General features: G+C 43.5%; 1 long non-coding RNA gene across 1 annotated transcript; it reads left to right on the top strand.

Moving 5' to 3' along the window:
• Window positions 1-7780: 7780 nt before the first annotated feature.
• Window positions 7781-8272, top strand: LOC307269668. Its single transcript, XR_013845507.1, has 3 exons — window positions 7781-7890; window positions 7995-8093; window positions 8207-8272. It is a non-coding gene; the product is annotated as an uncharacterized lncRNA (long non-coding RNA).
• Window positions 8273-8498: the final 226 nt, after the last annotated feature.

Below are 8498 nucleotides of genomic sequence, written 5' to 3'. Positions count from 1 at the left end.
CAACTGAAATTGAGACTCATCAGATCAGGCAAAACTTTTCCAATCTTCTATTGTCTAATTTTGGAGACCATGTGTGAATTGTAGCCTCAGTTTCCTGTTTTTAGCTGACAGGAGTGGCACCCTGTGTGGTCTTCTGCTGCCGTTGCCCGTCTGCTTCAAGATTGGTCGTGTTTTGCATTTAGAGATGGTATTCTGCATACCCTGGTTATATCAAGTGGTTATTTGAGTTACTGTTGCCTTTCTATCATCTTGAACCAGCATGCCCATCCTCCTCTGACCTCTGACATCAACAAGGCATTTCTGTCCACACAAATGCCGCTCAATGGATATTTTTATTTTTTAGGCCATTCTCTGTAAACCCTAGAGATGGTTGTGCGTGAAAATCCCAGTAGATCAGCAGTTTCTGAAATACTCAGAACAGCCCTTCTAGCACCATCAACATTGCCATGTTCGAAGTTACTTAAACCCACTTTCTTCCCCATTCTGGTGCTCGGTTTTAACTTCAACAAGTTGTCCCGTCCAGGTCTACATGCCTAAATGCATTGAGTTGCTGCCATTTGATTGAGTCCACTGAGGGGGTAGACTTCTCCGGACTTCATCGTCTTCATAATTTATTTAATCACAATGCATTGCACTTAAGACGAGATGTGTTATCAAAAAAACTAAAGCAAAGAAATTACTAAAAGTAGTAGTAAAAATGCTATTAGGCTATATAATTCTGTACATTGAATAATTGAACTTTGTAGATTCGAATGCATTCTTGTAGTCTAATAAACTATTCGGATTTAGAATTGTATTTTTTTATTTCAGATCAAACAAATACAATTTTAAATCTGATACATTTATTTGAGTATTAGATTATATCATCATAAATGAATACATGTTAATTATAACCATATCACACCAACATTAAAGGAACACTACAATTTCTACATCTGTTTTTTTATTTGGGACCTTTTGAATTTCCCACAGACCCACTCAAATCACCATCCATCCATCCATCCATCCACCCACCAACCCTAACTTTCTTCTTTTTTCCTCCTCCAAACTACCGTCATTATATCAGTCTTAAAAATAATCAACTATTGCCCACCCCTAATCTCTTGTACGTCTTGTCTACTGCACATTTTTTAGAAATATTAATCTTTTCATTTACCAGCAGACAAATGATGGCACTTTGGATTTTTAGCTGCTGTTTCTTGAGAGTCTCCATGTTAAGTTTGTCTTCAACATAAACTCATGTGGATTTCCTTGTGTTTGACCTTTTCCCTGCAGACGTCCAGCAGCTGGTGGTGGTTAAAGAAGAGGTTCCCCCTGAGCAGCAGGAGTGGAGCCCCAGTCTGGACCAGGAGGAGCCACCACCAGAGCCCCCACACATTAAAGAGGAACAGGAGGAAGTGTGGAGTAGTCAGGAGGGAGAGCAGCTTCAAGAGATCATCAAGTTCCCATTCACTCCTGTAACTGTGAAGAGTGAAGATTGTGCAGAGGGTGGAGAAAAGCCCTTGAAATACCACTGGACTTGTCAGCTCAACAAAACACATGAGGTTGTTGGTCCTTGGTCCTCACAGCTTAATCAAAGACTAACTGAACAGATGGAAACAGCAGCTGATGGAGAGGACAGTGGAGGACCAGAACCAGCCAGCAACTCCCATCCAGATCCACATTCACAACCTGAGACTGAAGACCAGCCTGAAGACTCCTCTAAGTCTGAAGACAGGGGTGATGAGTCTGAGGAGACCAGAGAGCTTCAGTTGGGTTTAAAGAGTGATATAAAAGGTAATACTGGAGAGAAAGTACACAGCTGCTCTGAGTGTAAGAAACAATTAAATATGAAAGGGACATTTGACAGAACACAGTCATCCGCACTGGAAAAAAAACTCAAAAGCTGTGATGTTTGTGAGCAAAGATTCACTTGGTAAGATCAACTCAGAAGACATAAGACACAGTGTGTTGGCCTTCAGTGCTCTCAGCTTCATAATAACCAAACTGAACATATGGAAACAGCAGCTGATGGAGTGTAGGAAAAGATTTAGTGTACAGTCTACAAAACTTATATTTACAGTCAAAACAAAACAGCTGGGTAATGTAGCGGTATTAATATAAAGTAATATGCACCTAAAGATGCAACATAAATGGCCCAATTTCCTAAAGAAAACAATACATTAATGAGGGAGGGTCTTTACACACAGCAATTAGGGTTGGGTATCGGTTGGGTTTTTTCCGATACCGGTTACTACTCGGTACTTTTGAAACGGTTCCGGTGCTTAAACGGTACTTTAACCGGTACTTTGAAGCCTCAAATTGCACACACTGTCAAAAAAAGCCCTTTTATAGCCAGTGCCAAATTTAACACAATTAATTTTAACAATATAATTACGAGTAACTTACAAATAAGCTATTTTAGAATTTAAATACAATTCACACAATTTACATACTATCTAATACAACAATACTGTTTCAAACAATATAATAATGGAGATTAATGTGGAGACTACCAGGTAATCTAATCTCCATCTTAAAACTTTAGCTAAAAGTAATCATTTTGATAAGAAAGAGTCCTTATGACCTCAACAATACAACACCTTAAAAATTAAAATAGATACACATATAAAACACCCATATGAAATTAAATGCAGTATTGGATTTACAGTAAGGGAATAAGTACACCCAATGGCCCTCATTTATCAACCTTGCGTAGACCAGAAAAATGGGTGTACGTACATTTCCACGCATATCTCGGCATTTATCAATATGGACGTGAGCGCAGGATACGCTCAAATCCCACGCCAGCTCTCAGCTCGTGTATGCAAGTTTGTAAACAGCATGGACTCGCAGTGCAGGCTGTGCCGGGTAGCCGATTACTTTGTTGGACAATTAGTAGAAGGTAATACAAATGCAGTGTTTGCTTAGCCTGGCTCCGCCCGCCTACCTACTTCCGCCCAAATTTCATTTTCCCTTCAGTAGTCAGTCTGGTGGTGGGGCGTATTAGTGAGATTTTTCCAAACAGATTTCTAAGTATCCAATCAGCGAACAGAGGAAGTGGCTGAGAACGATGAGGTCGAAGTCGCGCTCCAGTTTCAGTTGAATGCTGCGTTCTCTTACGCTCGGAACTCGGAAATTTCTGACTTGCTAGTTCCGACCTGTCTGTGTTCCAGTGCATCTGCTCGGGAAAGTATGGACGCCTACAACCTTTCTCATCTAAATAACTAAACGTTAGGCTCTAGCAAGTTACCGTTGCCAGGTACCGGTAGATCCATAGACTACAATATGTAGTGAAGTCGGAAATTTCCGAGTTCCCTGAACGCACCGTCAAAAGCCGGCTCACGACCAAACGTTATGCGATTGGTTGGCTAATCCAGAGTGGCACTGAGCAGATCCAATAGTTTTAAACTTCAACAGACACCCGCCTCCAAGTGAGTGAACGTTTGCCAATTACAGCACTTCCAGACCTTCTGTACAAATGAAATGAAGTACGATGGTCTGGTAGCGCCAGGCTAGTGTTTGCTCAGACCGAAATAAAGATATTAATCACTTAAAATTGTGCAGCTTATGGTGTGCAACTGAGTAGGAGAGCTGATTCAATAGTGCGCACACCGGCCACTTAGGAGCGCTGCATGGGACTGCGTAAGGGCAGTTATCTTCGACTTGGAGCAGCTGGGGGGACACTGAGGCACGGGGGCTGCATTCATTCAAAATGTTAGCCTTATTTATTATATTATTATTTATTATACTTATATAAGTATTATATATGTAGTAGGCCTACACTGCTCTGTATGATAAAAAATACACGGCACAACACTTTTTAGATGTTAGTTCCTCTTTTAACGTGTCATTGATCGCTTAAAGCTGCAGTTGATAATTGTAGCCGTTGGGATCCCAACGGCTGTTTTCCAAACGCTCTACCTGCTGTAGCTCCTCCCTCTGAACGACAGCTAGGCGCGTTCATGTGAATTCAGTTACATTGACAGGAGACAAACACCATGTCCGATTCCGAGGTGATTAAACATTAGTAATGATAACTACATACGTACATATTGAGCATACATTTTAATCACAGACATACCATGTATGTTAGCTTAAAATCATTGTAAGTGTGCTGGTAGGCCTAACAAAAGTAGCTGTAACAGCCAGGCAAGATAGCAAACTAATTGTAACAGAGCGGAGAGGTGTGTGTGTATCTCTGCTCCTGTTCTGACCGCAGCTGGGAGGGGCTGCTCGGGCAGTGTTGCCAACTTAGTGATTTTGTCGCTATATTTAGCTACTTTTCAGGCCCCCTGGCGACTTTTTTTTCAAAACAGCGACAAGCGACAAATCTAGCTTTTTTTCTGGTGTAATTGGTGACTTTTTCGCCGAAGCAAATATCACTTTTAACGAGCAGCGGGAGCCTCCTGGCCCGTCCCCCGTCACAGAGCACTGACAGACGGCCCGGTCCTCGAGCAGCAGCCCCTCCCAGCTGCGGTCAGAGCAGGAGATACACCTCTCAGCTCGGGGCTGCCGCGCGAGGAGCGGGCTGCGTGTCAGTGCTCCCGCTGCTCGTTGAGAAGAGATGATACTTGCTTTGGCGAAAAAAGTCACCAATAACACCAGAAAAAAAGCTAGATTTGTCGCTGTTTTGAAAAAAAAAGTCGCCAGGGGGGCTGAAAAGTCACTAAATATAGCGACAAAATCGCTTTGAGTTGGCAACACTGATCACAGGACGAGGGCTATATGGGGCCAGCGGCAGGCAGCCTAGGGGCAGAGCAAGGGGACGAGGTCGCGGTCGGAGAGGTCTTGATGTGATAGGGCAAGAAGACATGGCCGGTGTACTTTTTTTCAAGCTCTCTCCGTCTCCGTTTCAGCAGTTAACTTTTCAACATTCGTCTTTCCTCGTTTTTTTGCTGTCTTAGCGGTGTTAGTTGTTAGTATCCTGGGAATGGTAAATTGAGGGTTCGTTTGTGAAGACATTGCTACTCGCTGTCCGCCGTAGTAGCAGTAGGCTAGTGTCAGACTGCTAGGGTCGTGAACGCTCACGCAACTGACGCATCAACGTCGTTGCCAAGGTCCCACAGCCAATAAGAACGGAGAATCTGACCTCGCTCTGATTGGTCAAAATTAACATGAGCGGTGGCAATTTTGGGGGGCAGCACACAGAGGCAGGGGGGAGCAAAGTGATAAAAAAATATTTTCAGACCACTTCACCTACATATAGCTGAATGGCTATTATGACAGTTTTGCCAAATATTACAGTAAAAAAACTCTCAACTGCCGCTTTAAGCGAGCGATTTATTTTTCCGATCTGCTAGTGGAGCAGCTCAGCAGGACAGTGGGCGCTCTCACAGCTGATCGTTGCCGGGTCGGCTTGTGCAGCTGACGGCCGGGCTGACCACTCTTGCCAAGCGCATGCTGTCATACAGTAAAATAGAGCTGCAACGATTAATCGACGAATCGATTATTAATCGATTATTAAAATAATCGGCAACTATTTTGATAATCGATTAATCGTTTCGAGTAATTGTTTTATAAAAAAATTCCAAATTCTCTGATTTCAGCTTCTCAAATGTGAATATTTTCTCGTTTCTTTAATCCTATTATGACAGTAAACTGAAATATCTGTGTGTTTTGGACATAACAATACATTTGAGGACGTCAACATGGGCTTTGGAAAATTGATCAACATTTTTCACCATGTTCTGACATTTTACGGACCAAAACACTAATCGCTTAATAATCGATTAATCGAGAAAATAATCGACAGATTAATCGATTATCAAAATAATCGTTAGTTGCAGCCCTACAGTAAAATGCCAAATGTGTTATTTTTAGTTTTTAAACCCCTTTTGAGTAGTGCTATCTAAAAGGGCCAATACATTTTAATCATTCAAATCTCTGCAGACGTGTATTTCTTTTATGGGGACCATTATCGGACAGTTGGTGCGTCTTTTTCTCCTCTACCACTTATATTATGCCTGCACGTTGGTTGCATTTCAGAACAGCAACACGCTTTTTTTAGTGGCGATTTTTGAGCCAGACCACTTTTTGTATTGTATATGCTGTTTTATAGCATTTGAGCGCTGGAGATCGTTTGTTGTCAACATCAACGCTGTTGACCGCAGGAGTTATTTCCTTCCTAACTGCTGCCTTCTGTCATTCTTTGATGCCGCTTGTAATGCTCCGAAATGAAACTATTTTTTTTCTTCTTTCGCTGTTATTTTGTCAATTTCTACTTCAGAGAAGTTCCTCTTCTGTGCCGTAATGCGCATATCCATGCCGTAAAACCTCTGGGCGAGGCCTCTAAACTGAGAAAATATAGGGGCGTGATACGATAGTTTTCAGCCGCCGCATTTATCAATAATGGCCTGGCGTACGCCGAGATTGGCGAGATACGACTGTTTGATAAATCCCACGCGATACCTGGCGTAGGGAGGTATTTGCGCCAGAATCTGCACCAGTTTCCACGCAAGTTTGATAAATGAGGGCCAGTGAGAACCACAGACTGAAAACAGTCAAGAAAGAGCGTGTGCCTTTTGGAATATTAACAGTGCTAATTTGCATTTAACTTGAAACAAAATTCAACTGACATAAAAAATACAAAGAAGTCTTCTGTAAAGATAAGTCCACAACTATTAACGTTGTCAAATTAACCATTTTTGTGCAGAAAAATTGTAATGTTTGCCTTCTCAGGATGGATACGAGATCTTTAATGTACATGCTGTTCTAATGTGCAGCGGCAGCGCTCTGTTTATTATTAATATAACGGCCCGTCATTAGGCACATGTAGCCTACCGGATGGTTTTATACATCGATCGCTCCATAAAGTTATCCAAGTCAGAGCTTTTTGTTTGGGCAGAGATCGTTATTTTAAGTGTGTCTTTGTGAAGTTTCTTGTTAAACGTTTCCATATCACCGGGCCGCCGTGTCCCGCTGTATGTTTTTTTGGGTTCGTCTCCAACGCCGTGCGTAAAGAACAGCTGACGGGAGGAATGCAGGCGTCCGCTGCCTCATCGTCAGCCTACACGTGCCTAATGCATCCGTGACAATACTGCTAGATCGCGTGTCATTCGCAAAAATAAATGCATTGCATTGGCGTTCAAAAATAGTCTGACATAAAGAGCGATCAGTCTGTGAAACTGCGAACGTGAGCAACTGTTGTTGAGCACTCGTGCGCGCACTCCTCGAGACGGTCGGGCTCGTTCTCGTCACTCAAAGCCCGGTGAGAAATGCTCCTCGCGGTGTACACAGAACAGCATCCGCGAGCGGACATGCTTCATCAATCATGACATAAAGAGCGATCAGTCTGTCAGAATACAAACGTGACTACAGCAAGGGCGGCACCGAAATGAGGCACCGAAACTTTCGTTCTTATTCGGTCTGGTTATTACCGTTTACGTCGGCACCGGGGCCATACTGGTACCGGGTTTCGGTGCCCAACCCTAACAGCAATGCAATACGACAGATTGAGCGGAAACGGGAGGTACGGACATTTAAGAGGGTACAGACAAGGCGATGTGCAGGTCATTTCCACTGGAAACCTGAATAAGAATGACAAGGAATACAAAAATAACTAAGATAGAACTTACGAATACAAAGTTTAAATGAAAGTGCATTTTTAACTCTGCTACACATATGCTTTGAACACAGCTATTAATGTGTGTGTCTGTTGTTTCTTTGACAGGAGAGCTGCTTGCTGTGGACTCCCTCCTGAGTCAGACTGGAGCCCTGATGATGGACCCTGACACTGAGGAGACAGAGGACATGATGGAGGAAGAAGCTGGTTCCACTCTAGCAGGTCTCCTCCATGACCCACATTCCTCTGCCTCCTCCCAGCCTGCTGCGTCCTCCTCCCAGCCTGCTGCCTCCATACCACCACCAGATGTCTCCTCACCACCACAGACACCTGCTGATGACTCTGGGGTACGTAGAAAATGTGTAATAATGCATAAATACAGTAATACAGTGTTTGTTCTGTCCCCACTTAACTGCTCTTACATGTTGCTGCTCATCTCTGTTGTCTTAAGGCTGTGGATGGTGTGCCAGGTATGGACAGGGTTGACAGCATGGCACAGTTTCTGGTGGACCTGAGGAATGACCCTGCTCTGTCCCTCTCCGACCAGCAGGTCAGAAACCTTTATTGCTTTGCTACTTCCCCTCTATACCCCGTCATACTTTAACATGTATGCATGTGTTGTTGTTTAATGGGCTAATGGATTCTTTTTGTGATCTTTCTCAGGTGTGCCACATTATTGTTCTTTGGCAGAACCTGCCGGAGTATGACAAGCGGAGGGTGGTGTTTGCTGCCAGGCACCAGAACAAGTCTGAAAAGAAGGAGTTCAGTGCAGGCCGTGCCCAATGGCTAGACTGCAGCCGTCTGCTTGAGACCATCTTCTTGAAGCTCTGCTCCATCCACCGCAGCCCTAAGAGGAAGGGCACTGTTCTTGTGTCTCTGGTCTCCAGATGGGACCTCATCCTCGACGACTACAGGAAAATCAGGCTGCACATTCTGACCAACCAGGCAGTGATGG

The sequence above is a fragment of the Ammodytes marinus genome (assembly GCF_949987685.1).
Source record: "Ammodytes marinus genome assembly, chromosome: 24".
NCBI classification, from domain to species: domain Eukaryota; kingdom Metazoa; phylum Chordata; class Actinopteri; order Uranoscopiformes; family Ammodytidae; genus Ammodytes; species Ammodytes marinus.
The sequence above is the reverse complement of the archived record's forward strand: the minus strand, read 5'-3'. Positions and strand labels throughout refer to the sequence as shown.